Below are 5,000 nucleotides of genomic sequence, written 5' to 3' on the forward strand. Positions count from 1 at the left end.
TTACCCCGACCTTTCGGCCTAGGAAGACACGCTGATTCCTTCAGTGTAGCGCGCGTGCGGCCCAGAACATCTAAGGGCATCACAGACCTGTTATTGCTCAATCTCGTGCGGCTAGAAGCCGCCTGTCCCTCTAAGAAGAAAAGTAATCGCTGACAGCACGAAGGATGTCACGCGACTAGTTAGCAGGCTAGAGTCTCGTTCGTTATCGGAATTAACCAGACAAATCGCTCCACCAACTAAGAACGGCCATGCACCACCACCCACCGAATCAAGAAAGAGCTATCAATCTGTCAATCCTTCCGGTGTCCGGGCCTGGTGAGGTTTCCCGTGTTGAGTCAAATTAAGCCGCAGGCTCCACTCCTGGTGGTGCCCTTCCGTCAATTCCTTTAAGTTTCAGCTTTGCAACCATACTTCCCCCGGAACCCAAAAGCTTTGGTTTCCCGGAGGCTGCCCGCCGAGTCATCGGAGGAACTGCGGCGGATCGCTGGCTGGCATCGTTTATGGTTAGAACTAGGGCGGTATCTGATCGCCTTCGAACCTCTAACTTTCGTTCTTGATTAATGAAAACATACTTGGCAAATGCTTTCGCTTCTGTTCGTCTTGCGACGATCCAAGAATTTCACCTCTAACGTCGCAATACGAATGCCCCCGCCTGTCCCTATTAATCATTACCTCGGGTTCCGAAAACCAACAAAATAGAACCGAGGTCCTATTCCATTATTCCATGCACACAGTATTCAGGCGGGCTTGCCTGCTTTAAGCACTCTAATTTGTTCAAAGTAAACGTGCCGGCCCACCGAGACACTCACTCAAGAGCACCCTGGTAGGATTGCAACGGGGTCCGCCTCGGGACGCACGAGCACGCACGAGGCGCGTCGCACGCCTTCAGCTCGCCCCACCGGCAGGACGTCCCACGATACATGCCAGTTAAACACCGACGGGCGGTGAACCAACAGCGTGGGACACAAATCCAACTACGAGCTTTTTAACCGCAACAACTTTAATATACGCTATTGGAGCTGGAATTACCGCGGCTGCTGGCACCAGACTTGCCCTCCAATAGATACTCGTTAAAGGATTTAAAGTGTACTCATTCCGATTACGGGGCCTCGGATGAGTCCCGTATCGTTATTTTTCGTCACTACCTCCCCGTGCCGGGAGTGGGTAATTTGCGCGCCTGCTGCCTTCCTTGGATGTGGTAGCCGTTTCTCAGGCTCCCTCTCCGGAATCGAACCCTGATTCCCCGTTACCCGTTACAACCATGGTAGGCGCAGAACCTACCATCGACAGTTGATAAGGCAGACATTTGAAAGATGCGTCGCCGGTACGAGGACCGTGCGATCAGCCCAAAGTTATTCAGAGTCACCAAGGCAAACGGACCGGACGAGCCGACCGATTGGTTTTGATCTAATAAAAGCGTCCCTTCCATCTCTGGTCGGGACTCTGTTTGCATGTATTAGCTCTAGAATTACCACAGTTATCCAAGTAACGTGGGTACGATCTAAGGAACCATAACTGATTTAATGAGCCATTCGCGGTTTCACCTTAATGCGGCTTGTACTGAGACATGCATGGCTTAATCTTTGAGACAAGCATATGACTACTGGCAGGATCAACCAGGGAGCTGCGTCAACTAGAGCTGAGCAGCCGGCCGCCCGGGAGTGTGTCCCGGGGGCCCGCGCGAACACGCAAGCGTCCGCTCAATTATTCTGCAAACAGGAGGAGGCTGAGCTCCCCTGCACCATACACCTCGAAACCCTCTCAGGTCCCGGCGGCGCGCAGCGCCGTCCTAAGTACTTGGTCGGGTTCGAGAGAGGCGCAATCGCCCGGAGTTTGGCGAGTAGACGCTTTAGGTGCGACCACCCGTGCTCCCAACTGAGCTTGCCGCTGCCGACAGAGGCCCGGGAGCGTGCTGTCGTGGCATTGCCGGCGGGAGACAACACGCGCCACCTACGGTGACCGGCAGCTCCAACGCCAGCGCCACAGAAGGACAAAAGCCCCACTTGGGTGCCGAAGCGAACTCTCCCAGCACAGCGCACGCGCCAACACGTCCGCACAGCTGCGATACAAACCACCTGCGAGAACCGCAGAGGCGACCGAGCAGCAGACGGCGTCGCGGCGCCGAGCGCCGGGCGGCGGCGCATCCTCAGCGCACACAGTCCTCAATCGGACCAGCACACTGCAGATGTCCACCGCGCTTCGCACCGGGCCCGCGAGGACCTACTTTGGCCGCACGGCGCCGCGTGCAGGGTGCGCCGGCGCGCAGCTGCGCCGCCTGCCGCCTCCGTCGGCCGGCGCGCCTGCCACTGGCCGCCCCCACCAGCCGGCTGTAGCGCGTGCGCCCACGCACCGCACGGCCAACACGCCGGGAGGCCCCCCCTCACCGGCCGGGGACGGTCCCACCCAGCCACCGCCGCGTATCGCTTCACACCCACATGCCATTCACGTTCGTGGGCATGGTGGGTATCGCTGCAACAACCGGTTGGTAGCTCAACCGATCGTCGCCATCACTGATTCACCCCTAGCGAGAACAACCGCACCACAACGGTTTACCAGTTGTTCATTTGCGTAACGTCACCAGCAAACGTAGGCGTCCATCGCCATTTGCAAATTCAACGATTGTTGCATGCCTGTGTCAGGTGTCACGACACACTGTCTGCCCACATACACGCAACAACATGTCCACGCTTAGCGAACACGTGGAAGGTGGCCCCCGTACGTATGCGATGTCCATTGCGCGAACGACTGTCAACCGGCCTCTGTCGCATGTCGCAGATGTGGAACGCAGTGCACCGTGCTATCACGGTGTGTGAGAAGAGACGACTACGTCTGACAACACGCGCCACTACATCAACAGACGGCTCATGCTGATCGCCATCCAGGGCATACCACACTGCAATCCAGCTCTTATAGGGAGACGACACGTAGCTGAGTGCACAACATTTGGACCGCATGGTTCGCCGTTGTTGGCGCAGTCGTTGTACGGTCACATGTACCACGATGTATCATTCAGTACATGAGGACCAATGTGCAGTACAGTGTGTGATTTGGACGTACAACATCAGCGGACAGTTGACACAGGCCGTACCACAGCGTAGGCTAAGTGCTTCGCCATGCGAATGCCAATGAACAACTGCAAATGCCAATGAACAACTGCAAAGGGCATTGAGCATGTACGTCCTGCTGCCATCCACATTACAGTGTATAGCTGCAAGGTGTTTAACATGAAGCGATACACTGGGGACCGGGCAGTGCGAGTAGCAAACTATATTGCGGGGGTTGCAGTTAGGCAACACTACACTAATTTAACGCGTCGTATGACAATTACAGAGCAGGTTAAGGCCCAACGTGTGTTGGGTTAAGGCCCAACGTGTGTTGGGTTAAGGCCCAACGTGTGTTGGGTTAAGGCCCAACGTGTGTTGGGTTAAGGCCCAACGTGTGTTGGGTTAAGGCCCAACGTGTGTTGGGTTACGTTAAGGGGCAATGTGGGTTACGTTAAGGGGCAATGTGGGTTACGTTAAGGGGCAATGTGGGTTACGTTACGGCGCAATATAGGTTACGTTACGGCGCAATATAGGTTACGTTAAGGGGCAATGTGGGTTACGTTACGGCGCAATATAGGTTACGTTACGGCGCAATATAGGTTACGTTAAGGCGCAATATCGGTTACGTTAAGGCGCAATACAGGTTACGTTAAGGCGCAATACAGGTTACGTTAAGGCGCAATACAGGTTACGTTAAGGCGCAATACAGGTTACGTTAAGGCGCAATACAGGTTACGTTAAGGCGCAATACAGGTTACGTTAAGGCGCAATACAGGTTACGTTAAGGCGCAATACAGGTTACGTTAAGGCGCAATGCAGGTTACGTTAAGGCGCAATGCAGGTTACGTTAAGGCGCAATACAGGTTACGTTAAGGCGCAATGCAGGTTACGTTAAGGCGCAATGCAGGTTACGTTAAGGCGCAATACAGGTTACGTTAAGGCGCAATACAGGTTACGTTAAGGCGCAATACAGGTTACGTTAAGGCGCAATACAGGTTACGTTAAGGCGCAATACAGGTTACGTTAAGGCGCAATACAGGTTACGTTAAGGCGCAATACAGGTTACGTTAAGGCGCAATACAGGTTACGTTAAGGCGCAATACAGGTTACGTTAAGGCGCAATACAGGTTACGTTAAGGCGCAATACAGGTTACGTTAAGGCGCAATACAGGTTACGTTAAGGCGCAATACAGGTTACGTTAAGGCGCAATACAGGTTACGTTAAGGCGCAATACAGGTTACGTTAAGGCGCAATACAGGTTACGTTAAGGCGCAATACAGGTTACGTTAAGGCGCAATACAGGTTACGTTAAGGCGCAATACAGGTTACGTTAAGGCGCAATACAGGTTACGTTAAGGCGCAATACAGGTTAGGTTAAGGCGCAATACAGGTTAGGTTAAGGTACGACATAGGTTAGGTTAAGGTACGACATAGGTTAGGTTAAGGTACGACATAGGTTAGGTTAAGGTACGACATAGGTTAGGTTAAGGTACGACATAGGTTAGGTTAAGGTACGACATAGGTTAGGTTAAGGTACGACATAGGTTAGGTTAAGGTACGACATAGGTTAGGTTAAGGTACGACATAGGTTAGGTTAAGGTACGACATAGGTTAGGTTAAGGTACGACATAGGTTAGGTTAAGGTACGACATAGGTTAGGTTAAGGTACGACATAGGTTAGGTTAAGGTACGACATAGGTTAGGTTAAGGTACGACATAGGTTAGGTTAAGGTACGACATAGGTTAGGTTAAGGTACGACATAGGTTAGGTTAAGGTACGACATAGGTTAGGTTAAGGTACGACATAGGTTAGGTTAAGGTACGACATAGGTTAGGTTAAGGTACGACATAGGTTAGGTTAAGGTACGACATAGGTTAGGTTAAGGTACGACATAGGTTAGGTTAAGGTACGACATAGGTTAGGTTAAGGTACGACATAGGTTAGGTTAAGGTAC

The 5,000-nt window shown here is 52.5% G+C and overlaps 1 non-coding gene across 1 annotated transcript in view; it reads right to left on the minus strand.

Annotated features, from left to right (window-relative positions):
- LOC124561089 overlaps positions 1 to 1,623 on the minus strand; it is a 1,910-nt gene extending 287 nt beyond the window's left edge. The window contains exon 1 of the ribosomal RNA XR_006969543.1: positions 1 to 1,623. This exon is cut by the window's left edge and continues 287 nt beyond it. This is a non-coding gene — a ribosomal RNA (small subunit ribosomal RNA).
- Between the last annotated feature and the right edge of the window lie 3,377 nt (positions 1,624 to 5,000).

Source organism: Schistocerca americana, unplaced genomic scaffold (assembly GCF_021461395.2).
Source record: "Schistocerca americana isolate TAMUIC-IGC-003095 unplaced genomic scaffold, iqSchAmer2.1 HiC_scaffold_1149, whole genome shotgun sequence".
NCBI classification, from domain to species: Eukaryota; Metazoa; Arthropoda; class Insecta; order Orthoptera; family Acrididae; genus Schistocerca; species Schistocerca americana.